Source organism: Eurosta solidaginis, chromosome X (assembly GCF_040869045.1).
Source record: "Eurosta solidaginis isolate ZX-2024a chromosome X, ASM4086904v1, whole genome shotgun sequence".
In the NCBI taxonomy this organism is placed as follows: domain Eukaryota; kingdom Metazoa; phylum Arthropoda; class Insecta; order Diptera; family Tephritidae; genus Eurosta; species Eurosta solidaginis.
In genome coordinates this window covers 45170275-45194095 of record NC_090324.1, presented here as the reverse complement: position 1 = coordinate 45194095, position 23821 = coordinate 45170275, and the positions used below count along the sequence as shown (strand labels likewise).

General features: G+C 43.5%; 1 protein-coding gene and 2 pseudogenes across 1 annotated transcript in view; 2 read left to right on the top strand and 1 right to left on the bottom strand.

Moving 5' to 3' along the window:
* onecut overlaps nt 1-23821 on the top strand; it is a 161371-nt gene that overhangs the window by 11205 nt on the left and 126345 nt on the right. The gene's annotated exons all lie outside the window — the stretch shown is intronic.
* LOC137234889 (uncharacterized) lies at nt 2710-5502 on the bottom strand (annotated as a pseudogene).
* Nucleotides 5555-7493, top strand: LOC137234887 (protein FAM76A-like; annotated as a pseudogene).

Here is a 23821-nt window from a genome sequence, read left to right as displayed (position 1 = left end):
ATTACGCTACTGTCGCTCATTTCTTGTATGGTTTGACTCACCACTTCCTGCTTCGCCAGTGGAACACTGCGAGGAGCATGAAGTATCGGTCGCGCGTCTCCAGTGTCAATTTGATGTTTCACAACTTTGGTGCGGCCTGGTTTGAACCATCCTGGTCAAATATTTTGGCGTACTTTAGGAGCAGTTGTTTTGCCTTACTCTGATAGTCTTCCTCTAGTCCCTCCTTCCATGCCATGATGTCATCTAAAAGATCAATACTGCTAGTTGAAACGTCTTCCTGGAGCTGTTCACAATTGATTACTACTTCAGCCTCTTGGCATCTTCCCAAAATAGGTCCTCTGATCAGTTTGTGTGGTGACTTGAACTCATTGAGTACTCTTACCGGGATACGTCCATCTTGTTTTCTTATAGCCAGGGTTTTTCCTACAAGTACGTTCCGTGTTAATTTGTTTGCTGCTTCGACAACTCCAATTATGATTTCATCAACAATCTCTGCCACTATAAAATGATGCAGTACCATGACGTTCCCAATTGCGGCTTCACATGCTACTTCTCCAATTACCTGGGTATCCTCTCCCGTTGCTGTACGCAATCTTGCTCCAAGCAATGGTCTTATCTTCTTGCTGACTAAATCTGATCGAATGATGGAATGAGATGCACCCGTATCTACAGTCAGTAAACATTCCTTTCTATCCATATGTCCTCCGACAGTAAGATTATTTGACCTTCTTCCAATTTTCGAGATAGAGATTATGGGGCATTCAGTTGAGGGAGCCAGCTGTCGCCCCTTGCGGCTGACTCGCTTTAATTTAACGATTGAGTGGACTTGGAGATATGCTCATCTCCTTCAGCTCTTGTTTTACGGCCACCCATATTATTGGAACTGTTAGGACCGGTGCTGCCATGACGTGCAATGTGCCCTGGTTTTCCACACTTAAAGCATTTGACGGTACCATCGTTTTTCTGCTGCGTTCCTTTTAATCCTTCCAAAATTGTGTCTACCCAGTCTGGCCTTTCCACTTCCATGCGATGAGCTTTGTATGCGGGCTTACTCAAAAGTGATGCTGTTTCCTGGGTCAGTGCATGTGATACCGTTTCGGCAGATGTTAGTTTTGGATTCGCATATGCATATCGTTTCATTTCCACATCCCGTATGCCATTTATAAAGCTCTGAATCGTTAACCTTTCAGTGTATTCCACAGGTGCGTCCGCATTTGCAAGATGAGCCAATCTTTTAATGTCTTAAACAAACTCCTGCAAAGTCTCGTTAGATTTTTGGTAGCGGTTTTGCAATTTTTTTGGTAGATTTATTTCCTGTGTTCGCTTCCATAACGTCGTTCTACCGCAGCCTTCAATGATCCATAGTTGTTCCGCTCTCCTTCGCGAATCGTCTGTAGGATTTCGGCTGCTAGCCCCTTCAATGCTACGAATAGAGCTGCAACTTTATCTTTGGCATTCCAGCTGTTCACTGTTGCGGTCTTCTCAAACTGAAGCTTAAGCACCTGGAAAGGAAGAGAACCGTCAAAGGATGGTGTTTTTACCTTTGGATTACTCGCGGAAACTCTTGGCCGAATAAGTTTTAAATCCTGTATACGAGCTCTCAATGTTTCGATCTCGGCATCAATTTTGTCTTCGAGTTGTAAAATTTTTGTATCTTTCGCCTCCAACCTCGAGAAAATACGTCCTTCTTGCTCTTTCAGTTGAGCAGAGATTTGCGATGATATCTGCGCTGAAATTTGCGCCGACATTTCGGATATTCGTGCATCTTGTGCTTCAATCATAGATGTAATCTGTGTCGACATTTCTGAAATACGCCTTTCTTGTGCTTCCATCTTGGATGTTATACGTGTCTCCTGTTCTGCCAGTTGAGATGTTATATTTGTCTTGTGTTCTTCCAGTTGAGATGACATTTCGGTTGACATTTGTTTCAAAACTGCTAGTATCGCGTTAGTGTCAACACTTGCCAATGGATTCGGAGTCTCTATCTTCTCCTCCATTTTAGTCGCTGGCTCTTCCACATCAGGATAAAAGACATATTCGACCACATTAGTTCCTTCCAACTCCATTACCTCTCGTAGCCGTGCTTGGAGTTCGATCTTATTGCCGGTTGTATTCAATCCACGGCTCTCCAACTCCTTCTTCAGTTGCTGGATCCTCAACATTCAACAATTCCTCTTCTGACACCAATTGTAACGAATTTACTGAAATTCCGATTATTTGCAAACTTTTGCTAACGTTCGAATCACTAAACTGTTGAATAAATAACTCAAATATTCAGTAATGCAAAGTGTTAATAAAACTTTTATTTCTCAACAGACAGCGTGCTTAAATCAAACTGATTCGCCGTGCCTCATCTGCTGCTTTTATAATTTTTGGTTTCCTCGTTGACATACTTCTAGGCGTTTCTACTTCTAGTATTTGCTACTTGTTTACCAGCTATAAATTTCTCAGCTATAACTACAGATGCAGCATTTTTATAGCTTCTCGCATGGCCCATGCGCGTGTATATGTGAGTGATACTTCCACAGATGTTTGCCTACTTTTGGGAGTATCTCATGTAAGATATACGTATGTGTTTGTGCGTCTCTCTCCGCTGCGTGTACATATGTGTAGACATAATAATTGATTAGTTTATGTAGATACAAGTGACTGCCTGCTTCATTGTTGTTGTGGCTTCATTTACTTAGCATCAGACTAGTGATGTGAGTATCACTTAGTGTCACTAATATTCGCCACACTATGCACAGCATCTACATCAAAGGATGAGCAAAGCGAACTTGCTCGCCTGCCTACTAACTGCTGCTACTTATAATATTTGTAGAAATCTTCTGCAGATTTCTTATCACAAAGCCAGTCACTTGCTAAAAATTATTCCCACACGCATGCCACCATATCCCTTTCTCTTTATAAATTGAGCGAGCCACTTCCGTTAAAGAAACTAAAACAACTTCACGTTTCTGTGCTAAAGTATCTTCAACAATGGTACGAAATACATACGTCGGCCCATCCGTTTCTGCACAATCACCTGTAACGAAGCTTTCCCTGAGCCCCGATGTTTCTTAATCAATTGCTGGGGTATACTCATCGTGTCTAGGGTTCCTTACAATAAATTTATACTGCGGAGCCCTTTTCCAAGTCATACTTTAATTAACTTCATTTATTTACAACTAAATTATCTCTAAAACTTCATTTTAATTAAATTTTATTCAACGTTATTGGTATTCGGTGGCGGTGTGGCCTGGTGGGTAACGGTCCACCCGAGTCCCCTTTTCGTGCCTGCTGGCGCCCTTGCTTGTGTTGTTATTACTATGCTTTTGTATTGGATACGGTCCACCCGGCCCCGTTAGCGCGTGGATGTGGGGCGCTGGCGTTCGTCGCTCTTTGATGACATTCTGGTGCCTTTGGCGTTGGCGTTGCGCAGGCGGTCGCGATTAGTGGGTATGATAATGGCGTAGACGCTGGCGTCGCGGTTAGTATTTAGTCACTGAAGACTCTCGAAAGGGGGTGCAATCACAGAGGACGCCCGTTAGTGGCGCTCTGTTGCTGTTGGCACTGGCGTTACACTGGCTCTTGCGATTAATATTCCGTCGCTAAGGTTGCGCGATGATATTGAGTACGCGGCAACTGTGGCCCCTGTTGACGACGCGTTGATGCTGGCATCGCGGTTAGTATGTACCCACTGAAGGCGCTTGAAATGAGAAGATATGCAGTCACTGAAGACGCTCGTTGGCGACGCATTGACGCTGGCGTCGCGGTTTAGTAGATAGTCACTGAGGACGCTTGAAACAAAAGGGTATGCAGTCACCGAGGACGCTCTTTGATAAACATGCGAGCACTGGGGCGTTGATGCTGGCGTCGCCGTCCTGCAGCGCCTTTGGGGTCGCCTCACGGTCGACTGTGATGAGTCGGTGGAGTTCAGCTTTAAGCGTTGCGTGAGTGGGGAAACCCCGAATACTCACGTATGCCTCAGTCCGCGTCTACGTCGGGTGGTTATATCTCGCACTGGTGAACACCCCTAACTACGAGCTATCTCCTTCCGTCCGTTGATCCGACCAGTAATCACGGCGCCGTGCTATACCGTTTTTGGCGAGGATGGCGTTGTTGCGCATTACGGGTCACGTCGCGGTCGACTGTGATGAGTCGGCGGAGCGTAGCCTTAAGCGTTAAGTGAGAGGAGAAAGCCCGCACACTCACGTACGGCTCAGTCTGCGTCTACGTCGGGTGGTGATGTCTCGCACTGGTGAACACCTCTAACTACGAGCTATCACCTTCCGTCCGTGGATCCGAACAGTAATCACAGTGCCGGGCTATACCGTTTGTTCACGGGGATGGCGTTATAGTTGGCACGGTGGGCTGCGTCGACGTCGAAGGTTCTGTAATTGGCCAAATTTGTGGCGTCGTCGTCGGCGTTGCTTTTACTGTTGTGTTCACTCGCGTTTAAAATAGCGACTAGCGGTTGGTGGTGGTGGCAGTGCGCAACCTAAAGTTTGGCTTGGCTCAGTTCGCGTCTAACCTAAGTAGTGATGTCTCGCACTGGTCAACACCCCTAACTACGAGCTATCACTCTTCAGTTTAGAACTGGGCGCTACCAGTGCTGACTAACTATTTTCTTGCTGTGGTCGTTCTATTATAGGCTTGAATGAAAAGAATAAATGTGTTTGTTCGCCGACATGCTGCGACCGTGTTGTTACGATCGGTCGTGTGTCGGTAGAAGCTATAGTTATTGTTGTCTCATGAGTTGGGTATACTGTTGTTTGATGTTGCTGTTGAAATTGGTATGGCCTAGTCTGTTGCGTGTTGTATTCGTGTGTTTGACTTGGTGTAGGCATAATATGTTTATTGTGTGATCGTGTTTCTGGCTTCGTCAGCCTCATGTTGCGGTGCTGTTCTCGTATGTTGCTGGCTTCACTCAGCCGTATGCTGTGTGTTGCTATGACAATGTTGTGTGGGCCAAATTCGTTGGCAATATTTGGTCCTCCGACACCATATCCTCTTTGTGGGGTCATCAATTCTAAATCTGCACTAACATTATGTCAAAGTGCCATTGCTTGGAAGGGTACAAAGTTTGTATAGACTTTTTAGATGGGATATACATGCAATTTACACAGAGCTGCCAATGATTCGATTTGTTGCAAACGACACAATTCATGAGGTATTTAAGAAAGGCCAATAATACATCACTTGATGGCAATTGTTGATGTCGCACGCGCTGGCTAATTAAATATAAAAAATCGGGTTTATTTTTTATTTCCACAGTTGATAACAAAAGATTTTCCGCATGTGCCTGAAACAAGGACGGATGTCTAGTCCAAGTTGTGCTGAACGTATTGCTCGAATGTCATTAACAACGGCTTTTCTTAAAATCTTTACAGCTTGTAAAAACTGGTTGATACCATATCATTTTGAATGTTATAATTCGCTTTTATTCTTAAGCAACGAATCTCTTAGCTCATCCCACTTCTTTTTATTGCGATGAACTATTTCATTAGTTAAACGATAGATTCATTTTCGCTTTCGAGGGATCATCATAAAAGCGGCTCTTAGAATTATTTTTATGTTAAATTACTGTGGCTCTGAGTTTCAACCAACAGGAAGGTCGCAAAGCACTTGCAGACTATCAGCTTGGAAATTATGATAAACCAAATGCATGTGAATGTTGCAAATTAGTAGCAGCGTTTGGAAACCCCAAATACATAAGTTGTGCAACGTATAAAGCAGGGCCGGCCAAAAGTTGCACATTGTGCAATTTGAGTTCGTGTTTTCACACAGAAACTAACGATGTGCGATCACGATCCTTTGCTTTCGCTTGTCACTCACTAAAATCAACAGTGAATGCAAAAGGAAAAGTGCATGCTACTTTTTGGGCACATAATAAAAACAATATGCTGCAAGGTTAAAGTGACTTTTAATGCGTTTTAGTTAGTATTATTAAGTTCTTTTGAACATACATATTAATATTGACGATTTAAATATTAATAATTAATAATAATTAATTAATTATTAATAAATATTGACAATTTAATATAAGTAACTTTTTATACGTTCTACTTAGTTTTATTAATTTTTATACATTTTTTTATTGAATAACTTTATGTTTTGAAAATATATATATATCTATCTTTACATTTACTTTGTTTTATAGTTCTTTCTTAATGAAAAAGTGATTTTTTAAGTAAATTTTGCATTGAAGAAACACCATACCTTCTGTTATAAAAAAGTTTCATCGACCCCCCAATGAATATAAGTAAATGTTGTTAGGATTAGCTTGAAATCAAATAACCAGAGTCTTTTTAATTTCGAACTTCACAGTCCACATTTTCTTTTAGCACACTGTGGGGAGTTGTTACTAAATTTTTACACACACTTATGCAATTGTTTTAGTATTTGTGTGACCGGCTCTGGTATAAAGCAAAGTATGGCCCACCGATACATTGTGATAAATGTAAGCAACGATGTGCATTCGATACGAAGGATGAAAACAAATAGATTTATTTAAAGCTACTATGTTGGTTGTCATAATTCGTTTACACGCGCCGTTTAAAAAAAAACTCAACAAGAACGTCGCATATCAGCGAAAAGCGTCCCCATGAAAGAAATCTTCAAGGTCAACTTCAGATATAAAGAGCAACAGTGGTGGTGCAACCGGTGCTACTATTGCTTCTGTTAGTGGAACATCAGTCGCAGAGTTGCCAGGCAAAATGAATGGTACTGGTGCGAGAGAAAGAGTTGGTGTCAGCCGCAGTGGAAGTGGCAATGGTAACACAATGAATCTTGGTTCAATAGCAGCATCCAGCAGTCATAACAATAGATCCCAATTCAGCGGATCATGTGGTGGCAATGACAAATATAAAAGAGCGCGTTGCTAGCCTAGAGAAACGTCTTATATTCAAGGACAAAGAATTGCTCGAAAAAGATAAATTGTTAACAGAGCTGAAAGTGAAAAACCTAGAAAAAAAAGAAGATACATTTTTAAACATAATTTATTCTTGTTATACGCAATTAAAATGCATTCTTTTTTTGATGTATATTGGAACGATTTTCCGTCATCCCTTGTCAAATTTGGTTTTGAGAAAAACCGGTTTCGGCGTTGTGCCATCGTCAGTGTCGATTTTCGTTTTGATCTGTTGTTGTCGTTTGTCCTGTATTTATAGTTCGTAGGTATATGAGCAGGTATTGTCAAATTGATGCTTATATATATTAATTATGTGTATGTGCTGTGTGTTCATTCAGAACCGAGGGTGGTTTACTAATCGATTTGTGTGGCTGACTGGGGTAGGTAGAAATCTGTGATTTTAGTCGTTTGACCTTCTTTGTCGGTTTTTTGTTTTGGTCTGTTACTTGTTTTGTGTTTATTTGTTGTTGTGTGTTTGTCTGTTGTACCTGCGTGATTAAGTTGTTTCCTGTAAACAAGTTTTAAAGGCTCGAATATAGTGTCAGAAATTGTGTTTATCTGTTCGTTTATTATTCTAGCGTCGAATGTTTTCTGTTTGTAGATTTCCATGTTTTCGAGTACGTTGAGACGACGGCCCTTTTCCTGTGAAGAACCCTAACTGTTTTATTGATGTTTGCTGGGGAACATTCATTCTCGACCATGTGATTCGCGAAGTTAGACTCGGGTATAATGTTTGGATTCCGTATTTTTTTTTGTTGTAATCTCTAATATGTTCTCTGAACCTCGTTCTTATTTGCCGTCCTATGTAACAATGCTGGCATCCGCAGGTAAGCTTGTATACGCCGTGGCTGCTAAATGGATCCTCTGAGTTAATGTTAGTTCTTAGTTTTCGCCCTAGATTGTTCGATGTTTTGAATGCTGTGTTAATGTTGTATTTTTTAAAGAATTTTGCCAATTTATATGTTGCTTTTCCAATATATGTCATAGTCGTCCAGCTATTATTTTCCTTTTCATTATTTCTTTTTGGTTCTCCATTTCTCCTTCTGAGCTTATCTACTAGTGCTTTTTTATATCCGTTGTTTGCAGCGATATTATATATGACCTCAAGTTCTCTCTTATATGCCTCTTGTGTAAGCGGTGTTCTTTCAAGTATATGTACCAAGTGCCTTAATGCTGCATTTTTATCCTGTTGAGGGTGATATGAGGTATTGTGTATTATTGTGTCGGTGGCTGTTTACTTTCTATTTCAATTTCGATTCAACAATAAAATATATAGACAAACAAACGGTCTTGGAATGGGAAGCCCAACATCAGCAATTTTACGGAAGTGTTCATGCACACTATGGAAGAAAAGTACATACAGGAGCTGAAGTCCAAATTAGGCGTGTCATTTTATGCTAGATACGTGGATGACATAATATGCGTTTTAACTACTAATAACGAAGAGCTTGTACTGGAGTACCTCAACAAGCAGCACGGAAATATAAAATTTACAATGGAAACCGAAAAAGACGGAGGAACTATGACATTGTAACGTAGCAAATGCTACGCCACATTATCTATTTTCTATTTAGCGCCCACCCCTAACATCATATTTTCCATTTACTGCCCACCCCTAGTAGTGTATGTACCGACATACATATATACATACATACCGGCCCAGCAACCATCGCGCAAGCACAAAGCAAGCCAGCGATGGTGAACGCACAATGCTTGGGAATTTTCATTCGTGGCGCGCTGTGCGCGACAATGCGAGCATAATTCCCAACGTGTTCATAGTTACCTATGAATAAAATGATTGGCCGGAATACACCAGGCACACTTCGCCGTAGGTAAGTGAAGTGCGTGTCGGCCGCCACTGGCGGTCGACAAGGGGTGCCCTTTGGGTTAGGAGGGTGCGTTACAAGGTCGGTTCCACCGATGGTACGCCCCCCTGCTTATCGAACACCCCGCAGGTTTACCCACATTTCTGGTTAGTAAGACGGGATTCACACCCCTTATTACTCATCGGAAAGGTAATGCACGAGCAGACTTCTCGGGTAGGAAGGAAACCCATCCCAACGCCATTGGCGGGGCGGATTTCCCCCACTACTCTGGTAGACTGCTCGAGCCAATATAAATACATTGTAGGGGCTCCCTTTGGGTCGACGGGGGGTAAAGTTATAAGGTCGGCTCTGCCGATGGTACTTCCCCCCAGGCCTATTGGGCAGCCTTACCCATATTCCAGGGACTCCCTTTGGGTCGAGGGGGGGTGGGGGGTAAAGTTACAAGGTCTGTTCTGCCGATGGTACTTCCCCCCGGCCTATTGGGCAACCCTAATATTTTGCTATCATCTCCTCTGAGTAAGACGGGACTCACCCCCCTATTACTCAGAGGAAGGGTAATGCTCGGATATACGGCTCAGGTAAGAGGGGAACACATCCCAACGCCTGCGGCGGGACAAACTCCCCTACTACCCTAGCCGAATACCCGAGCCAATATATTGTAGTTAGTTAGCCTCATACTAATATAGACACTTCGCCGTAGGTACAACATCATCGCCATCCATATCCTTGGACATCCCATCCCGAAGTCTAAACGCCACCGTCGTCATAGCTATTTGGTGAGAGCCACCGTCACTCAGTACTCTCTCTTCGGGCGTGATCCTAACTACCGCCGTCATTACTACCGCCGTTAGCACCCCTTACCGAGAGCCACCGTCGTCTTCACCATCTCAGCCACCGCTTAGCTAGCACTTTATCTCCCTCTCTCTGTGGAGAGCCGTCGTCCTTGGGTTACACTATATTGTCAGCGACACTACCTAGTGAACATCTCTCTCTCTCTCTCTCCTAGATTCAAGGTTGTGGATATTTTAGTCTAAGAGCCGCGTGTGTGTGTGTGTTCGAAATCAAAACACTAATTTACTGTGTATTTATTTGGGTGGGGGAAGTGGGACCTCCATCCGACTCTGGATTGACTTGAGCATACCTCAGCCTTTGACCAAACCCACCTTATAAATGGCGCCCGAGCAGGGACCCGCCTCCTCAGGCGACTGTGCCAAAACCAACGAGAGCACCAACACTGCAGGAGCGGGTTCATCGAACACACAACCAACAATCAATACCAAGATAAGCGAAACCACCACCACCACGCTGAACGTCGACTCTCTAGCGTGGATCTACCTGCTGAAGAAAGAGAGGCTAATTGAGGAATGCAAACGCTACCGAATCTACACCGAAGGACATACCGTCGCCGAATTGCGCAACACACTCAGCGCATACGTCCGCGACCAACGCAAGCGTAAGTCGACGGAAAATCTTTTGAGAGAAGTAGAGATGGAGATCGCCGCCGAAGAGGCCAGGCCAGTCACATCTAGCCAAAACACCACGCCGGCCCTCAAAACCAAAGCAATATCCCCCCAGCGCGAGCAGAGCGGCTGGGATGTACATTACGCCGGAGGCGACGCATTATAAGACTTCTTGGAAAGGATTGAGGAAGTGGCAGAATGCTATCTGATTCAGCCAGACCGACTCCTCCCAACTCTTCCAGAGATCCTGCGTGGCAAAGCCCTTCAATAGTTCCGCGTGCGAAAACAACAACTACGAACATGGGCTGACTTCCGCTCTGAAGCCGGAAAATTCTTTTTGCCAGAGCGACACATTAGCCAGCTAGAAGGCGCTATCCGCCAGCGAAAACAGACGAGCAGAGAGAAGGCCAAAGACTATATCCTCGCCCTCCAGACGATGATTCGCCAACATCCGACCTTGTGCAAGGAAGATCACCTGGAACGCATCTACTACGGCCTACGGGTGGAATATCGACTTTTTGTGAAGCGGGGCGAATTCCAAACGGTAGAGCAGCTCATGGAGCTCACCGACGAGTAAGAACTGCTGCGAAGCAAAGAAGCCAAGCAGAGCCGACTGGTAGCGCATAGCTTAAGCACAGTAGTAATCGAGGAGCTGGAGGAGCGGGATGATCAGCTAACGCACTCACTGTCCACCCTCACTAACCGGTACGACGCAAGGAACACCTGCTGGCGATGCAAGAAACGCGGCCACCGCCGCTTCCAGTGCACCAACAAGAGACAACTTTTCTGCTCCAGGTGCGGCCGAGACGGAACGCTCTCCAGGGATTGTGCTTGCCACGGAAAGAGCCGAGATGAACCGATAACACCAACACCACCACCGCCCGTGGCGAGAAGAAAGCAAGACGACGGACGTTTCTACGCCCAAGTGTCCATCGAAGGATTAGCATGCCGCGCCCTGATTGACACTGGGGCCACCCTGACGTATATCGATGAGGAGATCAGGAGTCATTTGGAACGACGAAAGATTCCACCGCTACCCAACCGTCGCAACGTGCAACTCGCCGATCAATCGTGCATCTCGAGCACGCACTCCTACCCAGTCAAGATCAAGTACAATGACCAAACCACCAGTACACTAGTATCCGTTATTCCTTACTTGGCCGAGAACGTCATCCTGGGTATGGATTTTATGGCAAAACGGAACGTTACCTTCTCACTGGATGGAAAGCCCCTTTCCCCAGCCGGTCCAACAAAAGGAGACACATACGCCACCCTGCATTGCATTAGGGAAATCGAACATCTCAGCAAAGAACAAAAAAGGGAACTCCTCGAGCTCATAGAGACACAGCAAGAGGCATCCGCACACCTGAAAGGGCCGAGTACCGCCGCAGAACACGTCATCACTCTTAGACACAACAAACCGCTAAAACAACGTTACTACCCGCGCAACCCGGCCATGCAGCAAGTGATTGATGCCGAGGTCGACGAACTACTCGCAAATGGAAGAATAGAACCGTCGAAGAGCGCATACAGCTCGCCCATCGTGTTGGTCAGGAAGAAACAAGGAACCTGGAGGATGTGCATTGACTATCGTCAGCTTAACGCCGCCAGCGAGCCTGACGCCTACCCCCTACCTCAGATTGGAGCAACGCTAGACCAACTTCGCGAAGCACAATACATCTCGACCATCGACTTAAAAAATGGCTATTGGCAGATCCCACTAGCCAAGAAATCACGCCCATTCACCGCTTTTACCGTTCCAGGCAGGGGACTCTACCAATGGAAAGTGATGCCGTTCGGCCTCCACTCCGCCCCCGCTACATTCCAACGAGCTTTAGATGCCATCCTAGGCCCCGAGCTACAACCAAAAGTATTCGCCTACCTAGATGACATCATCGTACTCGGCAACACCTTCTCCGAACATATGGCCTACCTACGTGAGGTTTTCAGAAGACTTCAGAAGCACCTAATGCTGATCAACTTCGACAAATGCAGCTTTGCGCAACGAGAGCTAAACTACTTAGGCCACATCGTCAGCCGCGAAGGTATCCCCACCGACCCAAAGAAAGTAGCCGCTGTGAAAGAAATGCCGCCACCACAAACCATACGAGAACTACGCCGCTTCCTTGGACTTGCATCATGGTACCGTCGCTTCGTGGAAAACTTTTCAACACTTGCCGCGCCGCTTAATCGTCTCCTCAAAAAGGGCCAGAAATGGGAATGGGGGCAACCACAACAAGATGCATTGGAAACCCTCAAAACTAGACTCACCAGCGCGCCAATTCTTTGCTGCCCAGACTTCGCTAGGCCGTTTGTGCTACAGACCGACGCAAGTGGCGAAGGGCTAGGCATTATGCTTTTCCAACGCCATACTGACCAGGAAAGGGTAGTAGCGTATGCCAGCCGAAGTCTCACGGAATTAGAAAAACGATATTCCGCTACCGAACAAGAATGTTTGGCTGTACTATGGGGAATACGTAAAATGAGGCCATATTTAGAAGGATACCAATTTACCGTAATCACCGATCACCATTCGCTAAAATGGTTCCACAAGTTGAAGAACCCATCAGGACGACTGGCCAGGTGGGCCCTGGAGCTGCAACAATTTAAATTCACCATAGAATATCGGAAGGGCACCCTCAACGTGGTAGCCGACGCTCTTTCCAGATGCCCGTTATAAGACACAGACACAGGGGTAAGCACACTATTCACCGTCAATACGAACAACAACGACTGGTACAACAAGAGAATGATGCAGGTACGCAAAAACCCGAAGCAGAACCCTGACTTCCAAGTGATTAACGACCGGCTGTTCCGACACGTACCACCGAAAAATCCCCTCAGCCGAGCGCACAGTGGAAGCTTTGCATTCCGACCAACCAGAAGACCGGTATCCTGCAAGAAGTCCACGACGCAGCCACCGCAGGACACCTGGGTATTAAAAAAACCTTGAAACGGGCACAACAAAACTACTACTGGCCAGGCATGTACCGGGACGTAGCCAACTATGTGCACAGGTGTCTCTCCTGCGCAGCGTATAAGGTAGAACAAAAACGCCCCGCCGGCCTGATGGCCACAATGCAATGCTCACGACCATGGGAGATTGTCACGGCTGACTTTGTGGGGCCACTTCCGCGATCACGACAGGGAAACACATGCTTACTAGTCCTGGTCGACAAATTTTCTAAGTGGGTCGAACTGGTCCCTGTACGCAGCGCCACCACCGCTTCGTCATTAAGGCACTCAGAGAAAGGATAATCTACCACTTCGGATGCCCAGCCATCTTCCTCAGCGATACCGGTAAGCAGTTCGTCGCAAACACCTTGACGACGTTCCTGAAGGACCATAACATCACTCATCGATTTACCGCAGCATACGCCCGGCACAAAAACCCCACCGAACGCGTTAATCGCGTGGTCAAAACAATGATAGCACAGCGTACAAAGCAAGACCATCGGAACTGGGATCAGCAACTACCAGAAATCGCCTTCGCCCTAAATACTGCGCAACACGAATCAACGCACACATCCGCCGCCGAAATAAATTTTAACCGCAACGTCGTTGGACCAAGAGAAGCGCGATCAAAAGATACGGTACCTGAAGAACCGCCCACGGCACAACCACTCGTTACCGAATTATGGAAGGAAATATCGAAACGCCTAGCCACAGCGTCGAAACAACAAAAGAAATACTATGATCTTCGCAGACGACAGTGGAAGCCACAAGTAGGGGACCGGGTGATGAAAGGAGACCACCCCCTCTCATCAGCCGTCGATCACTTTGCACAAAAACTGGCGCCCAAATTCTCGGGCCCGTACACTGTTGCCGGGTTCGTTTCAACAAATACGGTCAAGCTTATGCGAACAGAACAAGGCAATGAACGACAAATTCACGCCCACCTACAAGACTAAAACCATTCCCCAGTAGTCATTAACCAACATGTAGTCCAGCAATAGCAAAAGTTAACACTCGAAAAATTTATTATAATTTTATCTCTCTCTTCAGTTTCTCCAACCGCAGGGACCACGGCACACGCATCACGGAACACGAAACAAAAACACAACCCACCGGACGAGCCAGTGCCGGTAGCGCCATGGAAACCTCCATTAGAGGCAGTACCGTGGCCGCCAAACAAGCCACGCATACTGGACGTAAAGATCTTTTAGAGCCCACCATTGGTAGTCGGCCATCTAAATGCCATAGCGTGCAACGAAACACGCAATCACGAGACAGTACAAGACGAACCAATTCGAGATCCACCCGATAGCACGACGTTAGAACCCGATCAAGACACGTTCGCAGGGCTAATATTACAACGACCAAAAGGCAACCCGCAGAGATGGAGGTTTAAATGGAAGCGAAACCGTTGGGTCACAGCACAAAGAATCGACGAAAACCACGCCACCGTGAAGACGCATGGACAATCCAAGGTGGTACGGTTCGCCAACGTCGAGGAGAAACAGGAGACACCGTAGTTAAATAGTTTGCTGTATATAAAATGTTAATGAAATTTTGGAAATGTATATACTTTAAAAGAAAATGAAATGTACATATTATTAAGAAATTATTTTTTTTGAATGAAATGTAAAATTTTAAATGTAAATGAAATATGAAATATGAAATACGAATTTAAAAAGAAATGAAATGTGCAAAAAAAAAAACACTTATATATATATATTATAAATAAAGAAAACATAAAAGAACACATGTACACACATGTCGGCCGAGCCATCGGATTCAATCGATGGTAAAATTTACCTGGGCCCTGCCCATGGTAGTGCAGGCCTCCGGGCCAAAACTCTGGAATACCACAACCTTTCGTCCGCCGAAGTAGGAGGAGGACTGTTACGTAGCAAATGCTACGCCACAATATCTATTTTCTATTTAGCGCCCACCACTAACATCATATTTTCCATTTACTGCCCACCCCTAGTAGTGTATGTACCGACATACATATATACATACATACCGGCCCAGCAACCATCGCGCAAGCACAAAGCAAGCCAGCGATGGTGAACGCACAATGCTTGGGAATTTTCATTCGTGGCGCGCTGTGCGCGACAATGCGAGCATAATTCCCAACGTGTTCATAGTTACCTATGAATAAAATGATTGGCCGGAATACACCAGGCACACTTCGCCGTAGGTAAGTGAAGTGCGTGTCGGCCGCCACTGGCGGTCGACAAGGGGTGCCCTTTGGGTTAGGAGGGTGCGTTACAAGGTCGGTTCCACCGATGGTATGCCCCCCCTGCTTATCGGACACCCCGCAGGTTTACCCACATTTCTGGTGAGTAATACGGGATTCACACCCCTTATTACTCATCGGAAAGGTAATGCACGAGCAGCCTTCTCGGGTAGGAAGGAAACCCGTCCCAACGCCATTGGCGGGGCGGATTTCCCCCACTACTCTGGTAGACTGCTCGAGCCAATATAAATACATTGTAGGGGCTCCCTTTGGGTCGACGGGGGGTAAAGTTACAAGGTCGGCTCTGCCGATGGTACTTCCCCCCAGGCCTATTGGGCAGCCTTACCCATATTCCAGGGACTCCCTTTGGGTCGAGGGGGGGTAAAGTTACAAGGTCGGCTCTGCCGATGGTACTTCCCCCGGCCTATTGGGCAACCCTAATATTTTGCTATCATCTCCTCTGAGTAAGACGGGACTCACCCCCCCTATTACTCAGAGGAAGGGTAATGCACGGATATACGGCTCAGGTAAGAAGGGAACACTTCCCAACGCCTGCGGCGGGACAAACTCCCCTACTACCCTAGCCGAATACCCGAGCCAATATATTGTAGTTAGTTAGCCTCATACTAATATAGACACTTCGCCGTAGGTACAACATCATCGCCATCCATATCCTTGGACATCCTATCCCGAAGTCTAGACACCACCGTCGTCATAGCTATTTGGTGAGAGCCACCGTCACTCAGTACTCTCTCTTCGGGCGTGATCCTAACTACCGCCGTCATTACTACCGCCGTTAGCACCCCTTAGCGAGAGCCACCGTCATCTTCACCATCTCAGCCACCGCTTAGCTAGCACTTTATCTCCCTCTCTCTGTGGAGAGCCGTCGTCCTTGGGTTACACTATATTGTCAGCGACACTACCTAGTGAACATCTCTCTCTCTCTCCTAGATTCAAGGTTGTGGATATTTTAGCCTAAGAGCCGCGTGTGTGTGTGTGTTCGAAATCAAAACACTAATTTACTGTGTATTTATTTGGGTGGGGGAAGTGGGACCTCCATCCGACTCTGGATTGACTTGAGCATACCTCAGCCTTTGACCAAACCCACCTTATAACATATATAGCTATACCCCAGTCAGCCACACAAATCGATTAATAAACCGCCCTCGGTTCTGAATGAACACACAGCACATACACATAACTAAATATACACAAGCATCAATTTGACAATACCTGCTCATATACCTACGAACTATAAATACAGGACAAACGACAACAACAGATCAGAACGAAAATCGACTCTGACGATGGCACAACGCCGAAACCGGTTTGTCTCAAAACCATATTTGACAAGGGATGACGGAAAATCGTGCCAATATACATCATTTATCCACCCTGTCGGAAAATCAACCTGTTTAGGCCACCAGCCTAAATATTTCGGACCACCCTAACACGCACATTAGTTTTATTATTATTACCGGTAACGGCTAACACCAGCCGAAAGCTAACTTTGAAGGGGAAAAACTCAACGAAAGTTAGCTATCGGCGGGTGCCGCGGACTTGTTCGCGGTTTTGGTCTGCCTTTTTTTCTATTTTGGAACGTCAACGAGCCAGCAGCTATCTCACAGGTGAGTTATCATAGTACGTATCTTTCATAGGTTGTGCATATAATTTACGCTATAATCGCACTTTGCTATTGTGATTCTTCTTAATAATTGCGATTTTTTAACATTAGAATTTGCACTTGGCAATTGTCTGGCAATCAGCCACCAATATTTCTATTTTTGAATTGTAATCTATCCAACAATTTGCGGTCGTCATATTACTAACATTTGCCGTGCACGAATGTGTAATTAACAATTTAAGAACTTTGAATTCGAATTAGTTTGTGAAGCAATTCCCTTTTTGATGATAAATAAAGCTGAGAATTTATATTGTTTATAACGTGAATACATTTGTTGTTACTCGCCCTAATTCTTTTCTTTGCTTTCTTTTTATTTGCGACACACACGCCCGACTTCCCCGGGTCCACACTGCCCCACAAAACACAACCAAACAAGATAAGTCATTCTTTTTTTGCTGGCATACATTTGCTTTCATCCTTGAAGCAACACCATTGAAGATTATTTTTAAATACTTCAATTATTTGTGTTACAACCAGTGACGTAGTGAGGTTTTAATGCGCCCGAGGAAAAATATTCAATAAAATCAACATTCCCAACGACTTGATACATTTGTTCTCGATAGAAAATATTAGGAGTTGAGTCAAACAAAAGTCCATATATTTATTTCTTTTGATATCATTTAACAGTCCTTTTTGATAATTTATTTGAATTGGGAAGATAATAACTCAATCAAATATATACAAAACTGTATGCTTACATTAAATTTAAAACATACCTATTTTAATATTTAAAACGTTTTAATTTTAATCTGAGCCGAGCGCGAAGATGAGGATGTTAACTTGGAAAAATTAACTTAAGTATTATTGTTTCGGCTATTCCCTAGTATATTGCAGACTTCCACAACCTGCTGCAAGTGTTTCGGATATATGCATGCATTTCTTAGTAGGGATAATTTTTTCCAGAAATCAGTTATAATACAAATACAAATTATCCAGAAAGTTCTGCTTTGCGGACCATTTGGCGCCCCCTGTGAGTAGCGCCCGGGGAAATATGCCCACTTTCCCACCTCACTGTGCCTCTGGTTACAACAAACAACTCAAATCGTAAATTTTTCAACCAATTTGTTTGCATCCTATAAAATGCACATTACGCTCAAAGTCGACATCATCCAATGGTAGAAACTACTTTGGTTTGTCTTGCAATTGGCATTGTAATGACATGAAAATGTTGCGCAGTCCTTTAGTATCGGTTTTTTGATAACAGAAACATAAACATGTTGATACAATATCATGCGCCTTTCCAAATATATGCCTATTATAACGATGCCATATAGAACGCATAATTCCATATAATAAATTCACTACACGCACAGATGATTGCACCAAATGCCATTAATTGCCTTCATTTGTCCAAACTCGTTCATTTATTGATATCATCCTAAAGTAATATTCCATCAATAGTTCTATATCGATATTCATTGCAACGAGCTTATTAGGAACAACACCTTCTGCGAATCGTAATTCACAAGCCTTCAACTGAAGCTCACGTATAATAAATGCCAATGGAAAGCAATTACCACATTCACGAAACTCTGTAACTAACGTTTTCATCTTTGTAAATAAACGTGTACAACGCCCAAATCAATTTATAAATAAAATTACGCATTTCTAAGCGTGTATACTGTGGCAGGCCACTTGTGGTAAAAATAAAATACACCACAAATTATTTAGCACCAGATTCATCGACATCGACCGACCAAAAGTCGAATTATATTAAATAAAATACTAAAGCACCATCTACATTGAATGCATGGGTGCTAAAACCAAACCATACTACATTTGGTCATGATCAATGATACTAATGTTCCTTAGAAGCTTCACTGGCTAAGACAGAGGAAGGCGCGAAGCGCTTCGACGTCGCTTGCCAGCTTTGCGGCAGGGATCATAGCCTGAGATTCTACGCAGAGCACAGGAAAAAATTACCAGAGGGGAGGTTGCGGATCGTGCTGCAACACAAGTGTTGTTCCAAATGCTTCTCGCCTTTTCATCGCGTGGATAAGTGTAGCAGTAAGTACCGCTGCAAAAGATGCCATCAAAAGCATCATACCACGCTTCACCTAGAGGAACCACGGTCTGCTCGTAAAGACACGAGTCCGATGACGCTTTGTTAATTAATCTTATGGGAAAAACAAAGTCTTGTGCACGGCGAGTGGAAGAAGAAGAGAGGCAGAAACCAGACCCTCAAGTTATAGTGGGGTGCGCAGTTCGCGGCCACTGTTGCACCACGAACGAGGCGTGGAAAAAATGAAGGAATCACTAAAGGGCAAGATAATTTGTGTAACCAACAAGAGGCTGTTATAAATATTTTTTATTTATGAGAAAAAAATTATTATTAATAAAAAATAAATGGATAACTATTGAAAAAATTCTTTCCTCTCCCATCAATGATCAAGCACAAACCGTTCCTGAATTGATAACGAAAACCCTTAAATCGACCACACGTCGTTCTCGAAGCATGAGAACGAAAAATCTTATTTCAAGCACAAATAGTGCTTGAAATGAGCACAGAAGATTCATACATCAATATCAAACTGGTCATAAAATACGAACGGTGTGCTTGGAAAAACCGTTCTTACAAAAAACAAGCCCATTGGTCACAAGTTAAGAAAAAACGTACTTACCAGACTTTTGTCAACGAATGTTTTTCATTTTGAATTTCTTTCGTTCGTTTTAGAATAATATTTTTTTCTGAGTGTAGCAGTCCGCATCTGCACATCGACACACTGCCTTGCGTGGACGTACGATGACGTGGCATTCCCCTTTTTAAACGGTTTTATTGAGCTTGACTTGACAAGTCGGCAGGCCGGCCGCACGGCCGGTGTGAACGAATTTTGTAATTAAAGTTTAATCACCTTCCCGAAAAGCTACAAGCTTCAAATTTGGAATATAGTTCAGAACCCCATGACAATGCAACAATAAGAAAAAAACTCCGATAGGTGGCGCATGGATCGAAATATTTCAAAAAATCCTATCTGTGGTCCGATTTGTTTCATATTTGGAACACATAATACATACATGAATAGAAAACGATATATGAATAAAAATCGCCGCTAGGTGGCGCAAGGGTCGAGATATTAAAAAAATCGTATTTGAGGTCCGATTTGGCTCATATTTAGAACACATAATACATACAAGAATAGAAAGAGACATGTAAAGAAAAATCGCCGCTAGGTGGCGCAAAGATCGAGATATTCCAAAAAATCGTATTTGTGGTCCGATTTGGCTCATATTTGGAACACATAATACATACATAAATAGAAATCGGCCTGTGAAAAAAACCGCCGCAAGGTGGCGGAAGGATCGAGATATTCACAAAAATCGTATTTGTGGTCCCATTTGGTCCATATTCACATAATACATACATGAATAGAAAGCGACCTATGATGTCCGATTTGGCTCATATTTGAAACAAATATTACGTACAGTCCGGTAGAAGTGACAATAAAATATTTTGGAGTTCGAGGAGGGACAAGCATACGTGGCGCAGAGTCGAGTAAAGTCTTTGGAAGGATTATGTATTGAGGACTTAGATTGTAACAAATTGTCACGAAAGAGTCCTTGTAATAATGAGTCACTAAATGAACTAAACAGAATGAGAAATATTAGGCAATTAAATAAAGACTAAAAACTTGAAAATAAAATAAATAAAAAAAACAAAATTTTTAAGTTAAACGGTTTTATTGAGTTAAACGGTTTTATTATATGTAAGTTGATCAGACAATTAAATAAAAGCGCGGGACGCGTCAAATTTCTCTTGATAGTCATATATAAGACGAAACTGGACCTTAATCAGGTTATGCTACGCCTCATATTTTTTAGAAATTTCGCGCGTCCAACGCTTTTATTTAATTGTCTGATCAACGCCCTAGATTGATGAGCAGTGAGATAAATAGTACTGTTACGTGGCTGGCTGGTGGTGAGGAGCGGCGGCAAGCAGGTATGCTTGCGGGCCCAGGCCAGCTCGTCGTCTTGGGTGGGGTATTGCACCACCGACCTCACCCGCTGCCACATGAACAAAAAGAGAGTTCATACCTGCATGTGTATAGAAAGGAGAGAAAAAGCTGAAAAAGATAGAAATAAACTTGAGGGGCAAAGCGGAAAAGTTATGGAGGGGAAAGCATAAGGGGCTGAAAAAATGAAGGCCTGTCCTGTCAGACGGAATTTGCCCTCCCTCTGCAGTGCAACTTGCACCGCACCGTGGAAACTGTGCGGACTCCTATCTACTTACAATGCCCTCAAACCTGACACTAGTCTGTCCGCGTGTCACTCGGTCCTTTTTCCCTACCACTCACCTTCACCTAACCTCACCACTATCTTAAAATCTAGAGATTCAAAATTCAAGAGGCGTATAATATAATAAATAATATAAGGGCAAACAAAAAAATCCCATAACCCTAATCCCTGACCTATCTCAACCGCTCAAGTAAACATAAAATCAATTTTGTACCAAGCAAAATTAGGTCATCGAAATGAAGCAAAAAAACCAGTTTGGCATATTATAAACAAAATGTGTGTATATTTGTAGTTATGTATGTACATATGTATATTCCTTACGTTTAGGTTTCCTTCTTCTATTTTCTCAAGAAGATCAGGCGTCATATGCTAATATTGTACATGCATTCAAAATATCTATAGGAGTCAAAAACATACATATATACGCTCACGGTAGCCACCCTCAATTACTCAACCAAGAGCACTCGCTATTGGTCTTTAGCATTGAGTGCTTTGGTAGTATCAAATCTACCAGCGCGATGATTGAATGTAAAATATAAAAAAATATGTATATCAGACGAGAAAAAAAAGTATTAGTGGTGAAGGCACCCTATAACGTACTAACAAGAAAAAAGATGTTGGGAATGCTTTTGCCTATAATCCGAAAAGGGAATGTAAGTTAAAAAAATTACAAAAAAAGGCAAAAATTCAAAATTCGAAAATTTTTAGTTGGTAGGCGAAACTATGTGCAAAAAAAAAATGTGTATTCGGTAAGAACGATATCAAAATATCAAGAAAAAGTTAAGTGTTAAACCGAAGAAGAAAAACTAAAAAAGGAGAAGAAAATGAAGACACGAAAAAAAAGATATAACGGCAAAAGTGCCACCATTAACTCCTGAAATATGGAGTTAAGGTTAAACTCAGAAATTCTATGTTCGAAAAATAAATGCTTGGCCCCGCAAATGACTACCCTTTTGCCCTTTTCCTACCAACTAATTATGCCCCTTATGCCAATGTTTGGATAATAATTGTAATAACATAAAATAAAATATATAAAAACAATAATATTATCCGATGTCTTGCCGGAGAAGCTCCTCCCTCCGCCGGTGTTTTTTGTTGCTTGTGTTACCAAAGTATGCGAACAGCCCAAAAATATACAAATGTTGTTACCAGCTTTGTGGTCGCCCAATGCCGGCGTTGAAAATTGATATCGATGTTAAAATTTTATTGTGTTTTTGCTGTTGTTGTTTCGGCTCAACGCCGCCAGTGAGAAATGTTAGGTGTAAAGTTCCTAGTCCTTGTAGGTGATTCTGTTGCTGTTGTTGATGTGGTGAGCGCCGGAAAACAAAGATATAGTGTAGTGGTTGTGGATGCGTAGTAATTGTTGTTGGCCGGAATGTCACCAGTATGATGTAGTTGTTGCTGGCGTTGCGTCGCCAATGTAACAGAGATGGTATAGTTGGTGTTGAGCGGTATGTCGCCAATGTAATGTCGTTGTTGTTTGGCGTTACGCCGCCAATATAAACGTTGTTGTAGGGCGATGCGTCGCCAATATGTAAAATCTGCTGTTGTGGTTGTTGCTGATGTTTTTCTTTTATACCTTTTACTTGTTGATATACCAATTAAGTATGGCCGCTGGTAAGAATTGTAATTGCCAATAGAAAATAAGTGGTCGTACTTTTAATTGGCGTTGCGCCGCCGATGAAAAAAATATATGTGGTTGTGGTATGTGTTTTGTGCCGTCTATATTAAAGTGGTGTAATGACTGTTGTTGGCGTTGCGCCGCCAATACCAAAAGGATGATGTATTTTTTGTTGGGCGGGATGTCGGAAATTTCAAAAATATGATGTGTTTGTTGTTGGGTGGGATACCGCTAATTTGGCCTTTAGGCCGCTAACTGTAATTTTCAATTGTGTGTCCAGTGGGTTCTTTCCAAAAGTGCACTGGAAATATACAAAAAACGTTAATTTTTAATAATTTATAGGCTTCAAAGACTGGTGAGGGTGATAATATTTATTGTCTGCATGATTGTGTACTCACCGACATACATATGTCTGTATGTAGGCGTGCATACATGCATGCAAGTTTGCTATTGGCTTACTTGGAAAATTGGCAATATAGAAGCCAGCCTCCCAGTGGGGGGCATGCCAAGTTGGAGGAAGATAAAAAAAAATCAAGGGCAAAGAAAACCATTAAACTCACCTGGAACTTCTGCTGCTGTCTTGCGTCGGAAACCGCTTGGTGGTTGGCCGGAGATCCCTGGCCTTTATCCTTTTCTGCCTTTCACGTTTAGCGAAAACTATTCGGCGCGCACCGTACTTAATATCCCTTTGATGGGATTTTGTTTTATTTTTTTCTCACCCGATTAAAAGCGCGCACAACAAACTTATAACTTTGGATAGTTCTCGGGGAACAAACCTTTTATAAACCACACACACTCACACTGGGCACTGATAAAGTAATACTTTGTCCGTTGCCCAACTCTGTGCCCTTTTATAGCTACCGCCGTGGCAGGGAACGTTACTCAGAAACGGAAAATTCCTACCTATACATGCCAAACTT